General features: G+C 38.2%; 1 non-coding gene across 1 annotated transcript; it reads left to right on the top strand.

The window, feature by feature from the left end:
- Positions 1 to 10306: 10306 nt before the first annotated feature.
- On the top strand, positions 10307 to 10413 carry LOC133793250 (small nucleolar RNA R71). Its single transcript, XR_009874704.1, has one exon. It is a non-coding gene; the product is annotated as a small nucleolar RNA R71 (small nucleolar RNA).
- Positions 10414 to 19481: the final 9068 nt, after the last annotated feature.

The raw sequence follows: 19481 nt of genomic DNA, 5'->3' as shown, positions 1-19481 counted from the left end.
GTTTTATTTTCATGATTATTTGTTTAATATAAATTTCTATTAAATCTCGAGCATATAGCTAATCGTATTTATAGTGACGTAATAACAGTGGAATATAAATATGATTATATGTTCAAAATAAGTTAGTCATAAGATTAGTCAGTGCACATGATTTACACTGACTTGCCAATCTACGATATGATCTACTTACACATTACAGTGTTATGTTCTTTCCAGAACATTAGCAAAGTAGATAAGATCGAATGTATTTGTTACATCGGACAGGACCGATATTGAAAGTTGATAAGATAAGTAAACATATTGTTATTATCTATTCTAGTCATATCATATAGTTGACCATAGGTCAACTCAATCTCAATTCTGAGTGGTTAGTATTCTAACTGGTTGTATTATTTGAGTTCTTTGACTTGTTCGTTACCAGATTACCCTACAGACTAGCCCATACTTACATCTTGGGAACTCGGTAGCATAATTGAGTGGGAGTGTTAATCATAGATATGAACATCTATAGCTTCTGATGAAGAAGTAAAACGATGGTTTCCTTTTAGTTTGGTTCAAGGTGTTAAATGATAGAGATCTTATTTCAGTAATTAAATCAGTTTACTGAAATATCATTTACAAGGAACTAAGTGTTTTAAGGACAAAATACAATGAGGGGTAAAACAGTATTTTAGTCCTATCTCATTGTAGACCGTCTATAGAGGATTGAGTGACAATTATGGTTGTAACAATGGATAATTAATAGCGTATTTATATTTGTTATAAAGCGTTCTATGAATTCAAGAGTGCAATTCTGAGTCTATAGTGGAGTCACGAGGAATTAATAAGTTAGTAAATTTATTTGTTAGATTTATGATAACTTATTGGAGCTTGATTTCATAGGCCCATGGTCTCCATTGTACCTTGGATAAAATCATCTAGATAGTCTCAATTAATTGATTTAATTATCAATTAGAATTATCAAAGTTGACCAGGTCAATTTTGCATAGTTTCACAGAGTTATGTATTTTTGAGAAGAAAAAAGAAATTATAGCAGATTTATTAATTAAGAAAAATTGGTGTTGACGCCGTTTTTCGTCAACTTAGAAAGTAGAGCAATTAAGCAAATGTAAAATGGAGTGAATGAATCTAAAGAGGAAGATAAGAAGGTTTTTACGTGGTTTATCAGTTAATTCTGCCTAGTCCACGAGTCTAAATTATTAAGACTTAGAGTTTACTGGAAATTCTTCAAAGATGAATTACCGAGAGCTTCTCCCAAGAAATCAGAAATCAGAATTCGATCATTTACAAGTGGTGACTCCTTCTCTATTATAGGGAAGGTTACAGAGTTCATTCCCACATATTTTGGGAAGATATTCTGTATATCAATTGAAATAATGATATTAAATGCAATATCTCCTATATACATGGAAACGTCCCATGAAAATCGGGAACAGATAACAGATTAAATGGTATCCCTTAAATATTGGGATTACACAACAACTAATATGTTCACACGTAATGGGCCGTCCCAGGTGACTAATTAGGTCTTCGAGATCAGCAATCGGCATTATGACTGTCAAGACTTACGGAACCGTTACGAACTTGTCACCCAACTTCAGGCCATGCTCGAGATAGGTAGATACTGTCGAGGCTGTCACAGCCGAGCTTGCACTTCCCCAGTTCAGACTGTCTTATCTGAAGACAATCGGTAAAATATATATCCCAGTGTCGTGCCTTTTCGAACTCAGAAAATATCCTGAAGTTACACATCCTTGAGGTCGTTGCTGAACTTCAAAGGATTCTATGGCTGGACCAAATGATGTTTTCATACATTTCGAGCTCACACCTGACGAGCCCAGTTTTCGGGGTCATAACCTCTTGTCTCGAAATCTGGGTGTAACATTTTGCCCCCTCAAAAGTATCAGTTCGAATCATATGAGAAGGAAACTTTTCAACTGTTCCTCTTGAAAACTGTACCGTCAGATACACTCGAGTGTGGACACGCGTCAGCCAGGCATTGACCAATCAAAGTACTTAAGTGCCTTAGAACCCTGCCCAAGTTCATTCACTTGCCAACTTTATGGTACTATCATCTCATCAGTCCCTGACCGTCGGATCATATACGAAATTTGGCCAATGGCCCAGATTAGTTTGGCTTTTAACATTCCCAGGGGTCTATAAATACATTTCCATCATCTTCCCCATTTTATTTTCGTCTTCAAGCTTTCAGAGAGAGAAAAGGAGAAAAACCAGAAGTTTCTTTGCCCAACTCTTGCATGTTCTCCAAGCCGAGAAGACAAAGCAATGTTAGCCTCTTCGACTTCGTGAGATCGTCTTTGCAACCGCTTATTTGGTCATCAATCTATCTGTTTTTGCCGATTACATTGTGTAAGTTTAAGTTCTTAGTTTCATATGCCCGTGTGCATGCATTGTTTTTATGCACGTTTATATTGTTGCACCATTGGTTCACTTACTAGTTTTGCACACTAGAGTGTTTAGCCGATAAGTATTATTCTTAAGTTATAATATCATGGGTTCCAAACCCAAATTCTGTGTAATAGATCCAAATACGGTTCTTTTACTGAGTTTTTGAATTTCGAATGACATATCGTGTATACCAAGATACTGGGCACAAGATTAGGGTTTTCAAATTGCACGTTTCCCAAAACTATCACTTTTCGAGTAACCGCCAACTTTTTACCCTGAAATATCGGGATCTTCACAATTAAATCCACCTTCCTTCCTTTCCGTGGAATACACGCTCCGAGACTGGCCTCGTCCTTTGGATCGAGTTTGCCTCGTAGCCTCGATCATTCGAGCTTAGGTCATCCTGATTTTCATTCTTGATTTCTTGTTTGCCTGACCCTCACCCTTTAACTCTTTTGCTAGATGCCGCAGAATTTGGAGAAGTGGTGGGGGTCAAAGCTCGCAATTCCTTACTCACCGAAAACTCCGAGCCCGGAGTCACCCTTCACCCGGAATCAACGCTTGATTCGGGAGCACCAACTAAGGCATGAGCAAGAAGATACCCGAGATCACTTTCGACATCAAATCAACGAGGTCGAGGCGAGGAAAAGGAAGAGACTTAGGGTCGCCATCTACCTGGATCCAGACCCCGAGCTCAGACCAATCCCCATCGATCCCACTCTTAGAGTAACAATCGCCTTCAAGTCGGGAGACCTTCAATTTTAACTAATGGGAAAACCACCAAACCCCCCGTCTACCTCGTAGCCAACCTCCATTCCTACCTCGAAGGGAGAATTCTTCGAGGCCGAGCACTACTGGAGCTCGGTTTCTTCACTGGGGCATATCTTCGAGATTTTGTCTCTCCACGGGATCGGACTGTCAGGCTCGCTGAGGTGTTGAGCCCCAATCTCCCACGAGCAAAGCTGTCGTGCTCGGGAGATGGGAACCCCGACAACAAGTTGAAGTACGTGTCCTAGAGCCAGGAGCACATGAAGGCAGGGGATTTATTGCCCTTAAAGTCCTTTTTCAAAGACTTTTAAGACTTTGTCGGGCTCGCCCCTTTCTGTTGACTCAAACTCTTAAGTCTCCTTGTTTTGATGATTAACAAATATTTGATTATTATTTGTTACTAATGATTTGTTGATTTTGTAGCAAAAACCAAAGTGAATTAGCACTTCAAAGTCAAACTTATGACCAAGGGCAAAATGGTCATTTTACCAAATTTTCCGGAAACGACCCGAAATGGACTTCAAGACTCAAGAAACTCAAGATAAAGGTTTAATTTCATTTCTTAGTCTTGTAAAGTGATTGCAAGTATACTTTAAGTCATAAGTATAAAATTTGGCTCACTCACGTACTAAAAAATGGTGATATTTTAAAATGAGAAATAAATATCCTAAATTCACTTTTAAGAAAATACATCCTGATACGGTCGTAACGCAATTGGAATTTTTGAAATCGGATAAACGAGCTAAAAGTTATGAAGAATTGAAAAACGGGAAAATGGCACAATTCGGACTTTTGCTCTCTGTTTGCCATTCGGAATTCCGGATTGGAAACCGGAATTCCGGTTGCTTCCAGACCGGAATTCCGGTTCCCCATCCGGACTTCCGGTTCGCGGCAGACAGCTTCGAAAATTAACTCCTAACGGCTATAAACGGCTAGTTTTTTTCCCAAACTCTATATAAACTCGTTTTTCACTCAAAGTTGGTTGTTGGCTGAGCATTTATTACATATACCAAACCAAATCCATTGATTTCAAAGAGCTTTCAAAGTTTAACTCATCCAAACACATTTTCACACACTTGAGCCAAAATTTGTATTTATTTCTTCTAAGTGTGCTTGCTAATCACTCTAGGTTTCTCATTGTATTATCATACTTCTAGAGTGATTTTTGCTTGTAATATCAAACACATTCCCATATTGAGATTGAGGTGAGGTTGGCACCGGTTTTGTAAAAAACCCGGCTAGAGTGAGATTGGCACTTCAACAATCCGAAAAAGAGGTTGATAGTCCTTGGTGGTGGAAAACTATTGTAAGAGGTTTGGAAATACCTTGGTGAAAAATTCCCGGTTGTAAGGGTTAGTCAAGCCCGCTAACTTGGCTCGATAGTTGAACTCAAAGCTAGGTCCATAGCTTTGAAGACCAAGGACGTAGGTGGCTTAGTTCTACCGAACCTTGTAAAATTCGAGAGTTTGCAATTTCTTAACCTTAAACTCTTTACATTACAAGTTTGATTATTTGCTTATCTATTTGATTGCCATATTATTTGCTTTTACTTGATAAATTTGATTTATTGCATAATTTGGCATATTAAGTTTTAAATTTCCGAAATTAGTTTAAATTTCCAATTCACCCCCCCTCTTGGAAACATATCTTGGGTTAACACTTTCCAACTCAACACCAATTCATACAGGGTTCTGTCAGCCCTGAGGTCGTTATTCCACGAGCTAAAGTTGGAAGGACCTTCACCAAAGGAGATTCTGTATCTCTTTTGCTTGAAAAGAAATCCCTCCCGAGCTCGGGGAGGAGATGGCTTCCACTACCTTTCGAGCTATCCCAAGGAGAAGAAATTTTTTGAGGATTTACCCAACCATCCCCCCGATTTCAAGAAGGCTTTCTTTTGGATAGATGGCCTGGCTTCTTCCAGATATTATTCGCTTAGACGAATTCGTAAGTATACAAAATCTCTTTTTTTGTGCTCGAATGGTTTGCTTAGGCTCGAAATTTTTTTAATTTTTCAAAGGCAACATGACAATTATTATCAAAGACAAAAGCATTTTCTTTTCCAAGTAAATGGCATAAAGGCCAAGAAATTTTGCTAAAGTCTTTTCTAAATCTTCTATAGAAACCAGCATGGCCTAAGAATGATCTAATTTCTTTCACAGTTTTAGGTGGGGAAAGTTTTGAAATAAGATCAACTTTAGCTTTATCAACTTCTATTCCCTCAGATGAGATTACATGACCTAAAACAATTCCTTTTTTAACTATAAAATGACATTTTTCTCAGTTAAGCACAAAGTTTTTCTCTTTGCAACGAATTGAAACAAGTGAAAGATGGTGCAGAAATTCATTAAAGGAAGAACCAAACACAGAAAAATCATCCATAAACACTTCAAGAAATCTTTCAACCATGTCAGAAAAAATTAAAATCATACACCTTTGAAAAGTCGCAGGTGCGTTACATAATCCAAAAAGGCATGCGACGATAGGCAAAAGTCCCGAAAGGGCATGTAAAAGTAGTCTTTTCTTGATCTTCTGGGGCAATGGGGATTTGGTTATATCCCGAATACCCATCAAGAAAGCAATAATATGCATGGCCAGCTAAACGTTCAAGCATTTGATCAATAAAAGTGGAATGGAAAATAGTCTTTTCTAGTAACATTATTTAGCTTTCTATAGTCTATGCACACTCTCCACCTCGTTTGTACTCTAGTAGGGATTAATTCATTTTTTTCATTTTCAACAATTGTGATCCCAGACTTCTTAGGTACAACTTGAACTGGACTAACCCATTGACTATCAGAAATAGGGTAAATGATACATATGTCTAATAATTTTATGACCTATTCTCTAACCACTTCTTTCATATTTGGATTTAACCTTCTTTGACATTCCCGAGAGGTTTTAGCATTCTCTTCTAAATGGATTCTATGCATACATATGGATGGGCTAATTCCTTTAATGTCTCCAATGGTCCAACCTATGGCTTCTTTATGTTTTCTAAGGACATCTAACAATTTATCTTCTTGTTCTTTATCTAAGGCGAATGCTTTGATAACAGGTAAGGTTTCAGACTCTCCTAGAAAAGCATATTTTAAATTTTCTGGCAAAGGTTTAAGGTCTAACTTTGGAGACTCAGAAATTGATTGAATGTGATCTAAGGGTGAAAAAGGTTCAACTTCGGTTTCATTTAAGGGTATAGACTATAGCAAAGAATTCACATCATCATTAGAATCATCAACATGCAAGTTCATACCAAAGTATTTTTCAGAAAAGTCAAGTAAGTCATTTCCATCATTTTCACAAATACTATCTATCATGTTAACTTCATGCACTTCCTCACACTCAACATATTTAACAACATTAAATACATTCAATTCAACAGTCATATTTCCAAAAGATAATTTCAAAACACCATTACGACAATTTATGATTGCATTAGATGTTGCTAAGAATGGTCTACCTAAAATGATAGGAATTTGAGCATGCATATTTTCCACAGGCTGAGTATCAAGAACAATGAAGTCAACAGGAAAATAAAATTTATCAACTTTTATCAAAACATCCTCTATAATGCCTCTAGGAATTTTCACAGAATGATCAGCTAATTGAAGAGTTATAGAGGTAGGTTTTAATTCACCTAGACCAATTTGCTTATAAACAGAATAAGGCAATAAATTCACACTAGCACCCAAATCAAGCTAAGCCTTGTTAATAAAATGATCACTAATAATGCAACGCCCTACTTCCTTAGAGCCATTACTAAGTGAGTTTAAAAACGTGCATTCAACTCGCTAATCGAGGTTTTAGGTCAAATAGTGTAATTAAGCCATAAACAGAGGAAAAACTTTAGAAATAATTCCATTTCATTGATAATCATAAAAGTTTAACAACTGGGATCCCAAAATACAGTTTAGAAACATTTACAGCATATAAATTGAACCAAGTCGACTAAACGACAAAATCTAGGTTTATTTACAAACATCTCCCAAAATCCACTAGCTATGGCAGCCAGGCCGGCCAAACATGTACATGTCGCTTCACGTCTGCTACACTCATGGTTGGTTGGATTTCTCCTAGCCCTTACCTGCACCACAGAGCATCTGTGAGCCGAAGCCCAGCAAGAAAACCCACAAATAGATAACATATGCAAAACATACACCAAGTATATAAACTGGCCATCAGTAGGCTAAATACATACGGCCTAGCCGTCCCAGGCGCTTACCAGGCCCTGGGTTCGTGGTCCACACCGTGAGGATATCCCAGGTATCCTTTAGGGACTCGCCCTGGCAACTCGCACTCCACATGCTCAGCGCTGCTCCCGGCCCCTTGTCATACTCGGCCTTGCACTCAACGTGCCTAACGCCATTTCCGGCCCTTTGCCGTTCCCGGCCCTTGCCGACCTCGGCCTACACCGTTCCCGGCTCTTGCCGATCATTCACATAATTGCATTCATATCATAACAAACATATATTGAATACTAACCAATTCAATCAAAGGGCTACGCCCTGCATACAAACACATTGGGCTCAGCCCTGCATACAAGCTCTATGGGAACAAGGGTTTTCTTACTTGAGTCCCGAGCTCTCCGACCACCGATGTCCCGAGCACAGTCCTCTAACTTGAGCCTCACCGAAACCCTAGTCACAACACATTAACAATATCCATCCATCAAGTTCTAATCCAATAAATAACTTTGAGACATAACCCTAACCTCTGGGATCTTGAATTAGATCAATCCGGGTGATAAAATCCATCCCGAGCCTTAACCATTGAGTTCCCAAGCCTAAACACCCTAAAAAACACAAACTGGCACTAAGAGCCACGGCCCTACCTACAAGCGCCGTGGCTAGCCTCGAAACAGAGGCTAGCACCTCTCTTAAACCCACACGGGCTGCAGCACACATCACCAAGCGCCACGGCGCGCCTCAAGCATCTCGGCCTCCCATGGCCGCGCGCGCGCACGGGCCGCGACATGCCCATCCTAGGGCCGCGGCCCTCACCTCCAACCCAAAAATCTTCATCATCTTTCTACATTTTTCCTTAAGCCAATTCACCCAAAACTTAACTAACAATCCCAGATAATCAACACAAACATTCCAACTCAATATCAACAACAAAACCCATTAAATCCTGCTCCAAAACTCAACTAAAATACCCAAAAACAGATCAAGTTCCAATCACATGCATATCCCAAAAACACAACAGAAATTCAAGCTTAATTCCCATGGTTAGAGCTTACCTTTGCTGAGTTTAGTCTCTGAATTTGATCCTTAATCCTCAAGCTCCTAGCTCCCAAGATTTCCTAGCTGAATTCCTCTAGCTTCTAGCTAATTTCTCCAAGTTTCTCCTTAAGCCTCCAATGAAAAGGTAACCACTTCTTGAGAGAGAATGAGTGAGTCGGTTTCCTGAGTGTTCTATATAATTCTAAGGTTTGTTTTATTCAACTTAAGTCTATGTGGTTACTTCAAGGCTCGGGGTACCAAAACGTCCCCGAGGGCAAAAATGGTAAATTTCCCCAATATTCCCCCCTAGACATTCTATCCTCAAATATATCTCCAAATATTTATTTTCATAACCCGATAACCCCATAACACATCTAATACCCAAATTACCTCTCGACTCGCCCCGATTCGGAATCTCAACCCTGTTGTGACTTTCTGGCTAACCGCTCCCCAGGACTGTCTCGGGTCATACTGCACAGACACATCACACACATATATAGCATTTATCACATTTATACCCCTAATATCCAGACGGGGCCCACATGAACATTTAACTCAACGAAACATGCATCATTATCATATATTCACATTAATTCATTTATTAACATAATAATTCTTTTATTGCCCTCTAAGCACGCTAATCAAGGCCCTAAGCCCTATTAGCAAATTCGGGTCGTTACAAATAATGCATGAAATTGTGGGACACCAAGGATCTTTATATTTAACAAGACTCTTATATTGAATAATGGAACTAGCTTGTTCAGTTAAAAACGCCTTTTTAGGAACATTAGTGTTTCTTTTAACAGTACAAAGATCTTTTAAAAATTTAGAGTAGGTAGGAGTTTGTTTAATGACATCTAAGAAAGGGATATTGATACTAACTTGTTTGAAAACTTCTAAAATGTCATTGTATTGGCCGCCTTTTTTAATTTGAAGTAATCTTTGTGGGAATGGGGCTTTTGGAATGAAATGATGGATTGGAGTTCCCTTGTTTGAAGATTCATTAGCATTAGAACTAGAAGGCTGACTCTTTTCTTTTTCTATTTCTTTTTCAACCTCGGGTATGTAATTGGGTTTGAAAATGTTCTTTCCGGACCTAAGAGTTGAAATTGATTTGATTTCTCCATTATGAATAGACTTTCCTATCTCATATTGACCTTTTGGATTAGGGATAGGTTGACTAGGGAATGTTCCTTTTTCTCTATCAGCTAATGCAGTGGCGAGTTGTCCTACTTGTGTCTCGAGATTGGTAATTGATTGAGATCGATTTTGTAGGATTTGTTGAGTGGATTGCATAAATTCTTGTAAAGTATCTTCTAATGAAGGTTTCCTTTGTTGAGGATATGGTTGATTTTGTGGGGCATGAGTTTGGTTTTGCGTGTTGTATTGGTGCCCTTGATTCATTTGAGGTTGGTTTTGTCTCCATGAAAAGTTCGGATGGTTTCTCCAATTTGGATTGTAGGTGGATGAAAATGGGATATAATTTGGTTTCCCATAAGCATGAAGTGCATTGGCCTCCTCAGAAAAGGCTTCTTGGTAGGAAGGGCATGGTTGGACATTATGGCAAGGACTATAACATATAGAACAAACATATTTTCTTGGTTGTATTCGAGAGTTTATAGTTTGGCTTATGGCTAAAGCTTCTACTTTTCTCGCTAATTTGTCTAAGGATGTTCTTAAGTCTAATTCCTCTTTTACTTCATACCTTCCTCATCTTTTTGGTGAATTAGTTGACATAGACCTAGGATCAAAATAATTCCATTGTTGTGAATTGACAGATAAATCTTCAAGGGTGTCCCAAGCCACTTGTCCTTGAAATTTTAAAAAATTTCCAGTATGCATAGATTGAAACATTTGATGATTAGAGGGGGTCAAACCATCATAAAAATATTTTACAAGTCTCCATTTCAAAACCATGACGACAGAATTTTAATAATTAAACTTTAAATCTCTCCCAACATTCATAAAACTCTTCATTATCTTTTTGAAAAAACTCGGAGATTTCTCTCCTTAGACTATCAGTTTTAGACGTAGGAAATTTTTTTTGCTAGAATTTATTATAAAGTTGATCCCATGTAGTTATAGACCCTGTGGGAAGGGAATTTAACCAAGCTTTTCATTTGTTTTTTAATGAAAAAGGGAACAATCTTAGTTTGACCGATTCATCAGATTTTTTTTTAAATTTAAATGTTGAGCAAATTTCTAAGAAATCTTTGACATGCATATGTAAGGATCCTCTCTATCTAACCCATAAAAAGATGGCAACAATTAAATGATTAATGGTTTAAGCTCAAAATGGGTAGCAGAAGTGGTTGGAAGAACAATACATGAAGGAGCGTTAGATGAAATAGGTGCAAAATATTCAAGCAAAGTTTTTCCAAGCACAACATTTTCATCAACAGGATTAGCAATTGGTTCCATGATGCTCAAATTTTTACTAACACTTTCAATTTCAAACAAAGGTAAACGTCTTTTTACTAATCGATTTTTAGAGTTACGTTCCAATGATGCATACAATTTTCACAAAGCAACAGAGATAATCTCAAACAAACAATTTTCTGATGTGGAAGATCAGTTAAAACTGAAACCACAGAGCATACTTAGGATTTTTAGAGATTTCACAACAATATAATTCTTATGGTTTACTTGTCCCCAGGCCTATTTGATTCTACTTACTCGCGCACTACTAACAATTCCCCGAGGTTAATTAGTAGAGGCGGATTGGGAATTTTGTTCAAATTTCCTTTAAGGTGAAAGGACAAGATTTAGGTTTCTCTTTTTTTTTTTTTCAAGTATTTTTCACAATTACACTAAAATATGATAAAAGACAAAGAAAAATAAGGTAAAATTAAATAAGACTATAAAAATTAGGCAAGAGTAGGGAGGCATAGCATGTCATCAACCATAACAAAAATAAGGCAAAAATTAGGAGGCACAAGTGCCATCAACTAAAACATAAGATAAAAAACTAGGAAGCAAAATTGCCATCAACTAGTAACTTGCAGTAAATAAAGAAAAATAACAACAAGATAAATAAAGAAAATTACAACAAAGGATAGGAGGCACAAGTGCCGTCAACTAACAAAGAAATACAAGGAATAAAAATTACAACAAAATTATAACAAAATTAGGAGGCACAAGTGCCATCGACTATAAAAATTAAAAAGATAGATAGGAGGCACAAGTGCCGTCAACTAAAAAAGACAATAAATATAGAAATATAAGCAAGTGTTTTTTTTTATGGGTGGTAGAAACATCCCAAAATTTTTTTTTATCTTTTTTTTTAGTTTTTTATAAATATATACTTTTTTATATTTTTGTATACATAGTTTTTTTTTTAATTGCAAAAATTAAAATAACTAGTAGAATAATTTACTAACCTTGAGATAAATTTCGTTTCTTTTCTTGCAACTCCCCGGCAACGGCGCCAAAAACTTGATGGACCCAAAACGGGTATGTTTTAAAAATTTATACTCGCAAGCGCACGAATCGTATATGGAATATAGTGTTCGTGTAAGCCCGAGATCGAACCCAAAGGAGTTGTCTAAATTCAAAAAGAAAACTATTTTAAACCAAAATTAATAAATTCTAACATAGCTCCAAAGATTGATGAGTTTTAATGTTATGAACAAAAAATAAAGGATTGAAAATAAAGCTATTTAAGAGAATAAAAATAAATCAATAATGATTTGAAAATAAGTGTTAAAAGAAAGATTATTAAGATACTAGAATCCAAAAAATGTAAGTTTAATAATATTTATTAGTATATTGATTTCCAAGTTTTAGTGATAGTTAAAATAAATCAAACTATCATTTTCCAAATAGATTTATAATTTTAAGCACAAATTACTTCTAAAAAGATAAGATTTTTCTTCACTTTTCAAAAAGTATAATTTCAAAGTATTTAATGTGAATCAACCTAATGAAACAACAAAAAATTAAATAACATTATTTATAAGGCAAAACATAATATTTTTGTTCTAAGCATTGAATGTGTACAATTTAATGACACATCTTACACAAAGAATATTATGTTTTGCAAAATGAAGAATAAAGTGCATATTATCTAACAATCCAAAATATGAGATATTGAAAATGAAAGACATATATGAAGAAGAAAAATCCATAAACTTTGTTGCATTACAAGGGAAATCAACATACAACATAAATATTATCTAGTTACAAGTTGTTTCATCATGATCTTAATAATCTTATGAAAAATATTAGAAGCACATAACTAGAATAGAAATTACAAAATAAACAAAATACATACTTGAAAATGCTCTTGAAAAACCCCAAAATGGAAGAGAGAATGGTAGAGAGAAAATGGGAGAAAAGAATATGGTAACCAAAAATTAAGCACCCTAAAATGGTCTTGAAAATTCCATATTTATAGCCAAAATGAGAGCATTAAAATAATCAACTCAAATTAATTAGATTGATTATATTAATTAAATAAAGTAAATATGGCATGTAGAGGTAAATTATAGGGTGTAATGATGACGTTGTGGTGAAATATGTGAGAGAATTGGGTAAAAAGGTGGCATTTTAGACAAAGGGGACAAAGGTACAAAAATGCAATTGTTGGGCTAAAAAAAGGGTGGCTTTGGTGGGTGTTGGCAGCTGGAGGTGTGGCTGGTGGCAGGTGGTTTTTAGGCTCGGGCCTGGTGTGGTGTGTAGGCCCAATTGGGTTGGTGGAGCTTGGCTAAAGGCTTGGATGTGCTGGGCCCGTGGCAAGGGAGAATTGGCCCGTGTGGTGTGGCTGTTGGGGTGCCAGGCCCGTGGGGTGCAAGGAAGGAGGCAGTGCTGTGAGGAGGGCACGACTGGGCAGCTGCTGAAGGTTCACGGATTGGGCTTGGAGGCTGCTTCGGCTGGGCCCAAGTGACTGGTGAAGAGGTAGGCGGCCCAGGAGGCTGCTGAACGTGGTGGGATGTTGGGCCGACTGGCTGGGCAGAGGTAATGGCTGCGGGCCTTCTGCTGGGCAAAGGTAAAATTCCTTTGCTTTTTCACAAAAATGCAACTTTTTTTCATCATTCTTCTTGCTTTTCAAGAGCAAATAAAATACAACAAATTCCCTATAAAACAAACATAAATTAAATTAAAACTAAATATTTTCAATAATAAAATATACAACCAAAAGTTCCATGAAAATATTAATTAAACTTAATTTACTTAAACATTTAAGCTCAAAATTGCATTTTTTTTACTCCTAACTTAACACTATTAATTTTAAATAATTATACTATAACATATTATAATAAAATAACTATAAAAACATATAAAAATATAAAAAAACTACAATAAGACTAATAAATTCATAATTACTTAAAAACTTAATAAGTTACTTAAAAACTCAAAAACTAAGCAACAATTAGCAAATAAAATATGGTAAAATAACTCTATTTTGTAGAGTTATCAGATAGGCTGGTCAGATGATCTCCCCTGGTTGGTCGGTACAGTCTTTGCAACCTTGCTCGGAGGGTTTAAGCTACTACCTTCACTAGGTTTCCTCTTTTGGGCAGAGGAAGAGTTGAATTGCTTAAACATGTCTGGATCTGCAAAAGAGTGAAGCACAAAACTGGTTAGTGGGAATGAGAGATAAATATAAGTAAATGAAAATTTTACTATGACCTTAACTTTACAAGATTTTACACAATCATTCTCAAAAAAGTTATATATAACAAGAAAAACTATGGTTACTATTAGTAGAAAAACCTGAATTCAGAATTTCGTCAAGAAGGTCGTCTTCATCATCAGACGATGAGATGTCTTCTCTAAGTAGTTCAATGTTCTTTCCTTTCCTAGGCTTGGTAGGAAAGGCATGTCTACGAGGATCTTCAAGAGGAGGTTCCCTAATAATAAGATCACCTAGTCCGCGTGACTGATGGTTCAGGAGAAAATTGGTTAGTCACTACTTCAGTATCAACATTCGATAGGTCGTTTATGTTTGCTTCTTCAGTAGTACTGCCTTCTATAATGTTTTGATTGTTTGGTAATAACCCCACCAATTGAAGGTTTTCCAAGTTGACCAAATCCTTGACATATTTCTCTTCTATGGGCATGTTAGCAAGTTCTTCTGCTCGGGAATACATTTCCCTGGTCAGTAAAGGTTGATGAAAAGGGATTGCATGCGTAAAAGCCAAGTTGTTGGCCCTAATATCTGAAGTAAGAAAGTATTCCATGTAATATTTTCCACGATTCGATTTATGAGCGATACCATGGAGGTATTTGATACTTTTTTTCCTATGGAAGAGGTGGAAAAAACCTGTATTCTTGTGGCTAGGATTGGTTCTAAAATAAAAAAAGGTAATGCACTTCATGAGGAGTATGTGGATTCCAGCCCTGGAAGTGATAGAGAATATATAGAGTAGACAGTGCTTGAATTATGTTTGGAGCAATCTGGAAGGGAGAAACATTGAAGTAATATGCTACTGTCCGAAAGAAAGAATGCAGAGGGATAGTAGCTCCTGCATAAACATGGTATCTAGACCAGGCGCAATAAGCTCCACCAGGATTATTAGTTATCTGGTGAGGTTGCGGACATATCACATTCACTCCTTCAAGACCCAAAGTCTGAATATGCTTATCAAACATTTTGGAGTTTAGCTTAGAAGGTTTAGCTACAAACCAAGAAGGCACATGATCTTATTCTTTCGTCAGCTTAAGTGTAGGTGATTGTTGAATCTCAGTTGTAAAAGTCTTGGTAGCCTTTAGCCTGGGTTTACCAGCTTTTCAAACTTAGCGAGGAGGCCTTGAAGAAGCTTCGGTTTGAGCTTCTTTACCAAGTATTCTCTAGCTATTGGATCGCGTTCCACTAACTTTTGTGTCGCTCTTCGAGCTACTTGAGGATCTTGGTCTTGAGGGAGTCGATTGGATTTTTTTACCCTCATTGGCGGATTTTGACACTGATTGTTGAGAAACTGCTCCTTGTGAAGGAAGTATAGAGACGACCGAGGAAGGATTTTCTTGAGACGACGAAGGCGATCCTCGGGAGTATGGTTGCTAAGAGATTTGGATGAAGAATCACTGCTTTGAGGAGTGTCGCTCAATTTAGGAGATGAATAATCAAAGTCTGTATGGTTGTCACCTCCCCAGTAGTCGAAACGATTCATTTACAAAAAATATGGGGAGGTGAATGAACCAAAGCAAACACAAAAAGATGAATGCAAAGAAAAAATAAATATTTACTACCCAGTAAAATATTTTCTCTAAGCAGTAAAAATATTTTACTGCCCAGATAAAAATGTATGAGAGCAACAATAAAAATAAGAAATTTTTGGTGCCCAAATGCAGGAACCTTAAAGTTTTTGCATAAGCCCGAGAGCTTAAAAGCATGCAAAACTGAGCGGCTAGGGGGTGTATCCGAGCGGCAAGGGGGCGTGTCCAAGCGGTAGTGAGTGTGTCTGAGCGGCTTAGGTACGTGCGTCTGAGCGGATTGGTGCGTGCCCAAAAGTCTAGGAGGCGTGTCCGAGCGGCTTGGGGGACGTGTCCGAGCGGCTAGGGGGTGTGTCCGAGCGGCTAGGGGGCGTGTCCGAGAGACAGTGAGTGTGTCCGAGCAGCGTAGGTGCGTGTCCGAGCAACTAAGGAGTGCTGCCGAGAAGATATTTGGGTTCCAAGAAGCTGAAGGTGTCCTAACGACTATGAACTAAGTGGAGTCCGACTGGCCAAAAGGTATGGGGCATAATGATGAGCATGAACATATTTTTCTAATCTTGGGTGTGCAAACAAGATCAAAAAGTAGAATTTCAAGGTTCAACAAGTCTCAAGAAAATATCAAATGCTCATCTTAAACCCATGAACCCGAAAATACAATGTTGAATGAGAAATCATTTTTTCTTCAAAATTTCATGAAATTGAAGGAATAATTTACTAACCCAAAGCCTAAACTACACAAAATCAGCCACAAAATCTCTATTTTACAAAGATTCATCACAAAAATTCCAAGAATGTATTCCAAAAGGGGGTTTCGACGTGTGCATGTTCTAACAAGTTTTTGTGCAGAATTTTAAAGCCTAAAATGCTTGAAAGGAAAGATCAAGAAGAGAGAACTTACTCAAATGGGTGGAAGAGCTTTAGGTTTCTTGAGAGTTTCCTTTGAAATTTCTTGGAGAGACACAAAGCCTTGATGAAGAAGTTGTCCACGACAAGGAGGTTTTTTTTTATGGTGCTTGTTTTGGTATAAGAGAATGGGGCAAGAATTGGGTTATTTATAGGAAAGAAGGGAGTCCACAACTCCTCATTTTCGTGTATCCCATTATCCCATTATCCTACTTTATGGGAAATTAGTAACTGCCCTTTTAGTGGATTGAAAATTTTAATTGTACCTTTATTTGAAAAAGGCGGGAGAGTGCCAACTTATACTGTGGATCAGTACGCTGAGTTGTACGTGAAAGAGATCGTACGTCTCCATGGGGTTCCTAAGTCTATTGTGTCAGACCGGGATCCTATTTTCACTTCCAAGTTTTGGGGAGGTTTGCAGAAAGCTTTAGGAACTCAGTTGAAGTTCAGTACCGCCTTCCATCCTCAGACTGATGGACAGTCTGAGAGAACGATCCAAGTGCTGGAGGATATGCTCAGAGCTTGTGTGACTGACTTCGAGGGTTCGTGGAGTAAGTACCTTCCGTTGATTGAATTCTCGAACAACAATAGTTATCAGTCAACGATTGGAGTGGCTCCCTATGAGATGTTGTATGGGAGGAAGTGTAGATCGCCTATCCATTGGGATGAGATGGGTGAGAGAAGATACTTGGGGCCAGATATGGTTCAGAGGACAGGTGAGGCCATAGAGAAGATCCGAGCTAGGATGCTCGCATCTCAGAGTAGGCAGAAAAGCTACGCTGATCCTAAGCGTAGGGATGTGGAGTTTCAGGTTGGTGATCACGTCTTTCTTCGAGTTTCACCTCTGCGAGGGGTGAGGAGGTTTGGTGAGAAGGGCAAGCTGAGCCCTAGATTCATTGGACCATTTGAGATCCTGGAAAGGATTGGTCAGGTGGCTTACAGGTTAGCCTTGCCACCATCGTTGTTTGGAGTTCATGACGTGTTCCACGTCTCCATGCTTCGGAAGTATGTTTCAGATGTGACTCATGTATTGAGGCATGAAGATCTGGAGTTACAGACAGATTTGGCTTATGATGAGCGACCAGTTCAGATCTTAGATCGGAAAGACAAGGTGTTGCGAAATAAGACGATTCCTTTGGTTAAAGTGCTATGGAGAAACAGTAAGGTCGAGGAGGCGACCTGGGAGCTTGAGACAGCTATGCGAGATCAGTATCCGGAGTTGTTCAGGTAAATTTCGAGGACGAAATTCTTATTAGGAGGGGATAGTTGTAACGACCCAAATTCACTAATAAGGCTTAAGGGCCTTGATTAGTGTGCCGGGAGGGCATGATGGGAATTATGTGTGATTATTATGATTAAGATGCATGATTATGGTTTTAAGCATGTTATATGACTATGTGAATTATATTACGTGATAATTATGATGTGTGAATTGTACCGCGTGGGTGCTGTGATACCAACGTGATGCACGTGCCGAGACGGTCCTAGGAAACTAGATAATGGTAACTGGTAATTTGGTAACCTGCGTAACTGTTAGTAACCATAGAGAGTAACAGGTTTTATGGGGAAAGTGGTAGAATTGCAAAGCTGGTGAAAAGACAAGTATGGCCTTGAGGTTTAGTTAGGAAGGGGTATTAGTGGAAGGGTAGAACAGTCATTTGGTAGGATAAATGATCATTAGCTGAAGGGAAAATATGATATACGTATAATACTTGGAGAAATGGGTTTATGCTGAAATTGGGGACCTAGAGGAAGAGCAAACCTAAGAAGAAGAAGGGAGAAACTGAATTTAGCTTTTGGAAGAAGAATTTAAGGGTGATTGAAGTTGTCAAGCAAGCTTAGATCAAGGATACTCAGAGGTAAGATTTTGAATATGATATATCCAAGTTTTTAGTCTGAAATTTTAGATAATGAATGTGAATTGAGGCAAGTTGGTGGCTGGTTTTATGTAATTTCAGAATTGGGAAATCAAGGGGGAAGGAGGTTTAGAGCTGGAGATTGGACTCATCATTCAAGGTAAGGTCTCTGTATGTTTATTAGGCTTGCTTCTGTTAAGGTATAGGGAGTTTGGAGTGTGGTTTGTGTTTGAGTTCAAGCTGTTCTTAATTTTCTGGTTTGAGTTGTTAAGTGTGAAATTCAAGAGTGAATTTTAGGATTGAAGGTGTGAGTGAGCTTGGGTATGATGTTTTTGGGTTGTTGTGAGGTTTATTAAGGGTTTAGAGCTGGTTTTAGGACTTAGGATGGAGTTTAGGGTGATTTGGAGAGGTTGGAGCTCGGGAAAATGCGAAGGAAAAACCCAGAATTCTGGGCTGCGAAGGCGTGCCGCGGCACGGTTTTTGTGTGCCGCGGCTTGGAGTCTCTGACTGATGGGTGCCGCGGCACAAGGAAGTGGTGCCGCGGCACAAGGCTAATTTCAGAGTGTCACTTTTGGCAATTTTTGGCCTTTGCTCCGGGGGTTCGGGGGATGTCCCCGGGGTATTGTTCTAAGGTTTTGGGGGTTCCGAGAGTGTGGGTTAAGTTCCGGGAAGGTAGTCTTGGATTGGTTAATGACAAAGAATATTATATTTGTGTTGTGGTTAGGACTTTGGAGAGGCTCGGAGTGGAGGACCGTGCTTGTGGCTACGTGGCATCGGAAACCAGTGAATTGAAAGGTAAGAAAACTGCACCTGAATGTATGATTGTGATGGGACTAAGTGCTCCCGAGAGTTGTATTGTGTCATCGTTGGTATTATGCCAAGGGACACGTATAAGCGGTCTAAGAGTACCGTTCATGATTTTAGCGCACGGAGCGCGAATTGGCCATTGGAAGCCAGAAACAATAGGTTAACAGAGGGAGCTGCCTGTGAGCGCTAGCCCTGGTTAACACCTGTGTTTTATGTATTTTGAGCTGAGATGCTTAGTATGTGGTATACTTGAATGATGATATACTTGAATTTATGAGATGCTATATGAGTAATTGACTTGATTGCTAGTTGTTCATGCTCTGTTATTGCTGTGTTTTTCTTGCTGGGCCTTGGCTCACGGGTG

This window comes from Humulus lupulus, chromosome 7, assembly GCF_963169125.1.
Source record: "Humulus lupulus chromosome 7, drHumLupu1.1, whole genome shotgun sequence".
NCBI lineage: Eukaryota > Viridiplantae > Streptophyta > Magnoliopsida > Rosales > Cannabaceae > Humulus > Humulus lupulus.
The sequence above is the reverse complement of the archived record's forward strand: the minus strand, read 5'-3'. Positions and strand labels throughout refer to the sequence as shown.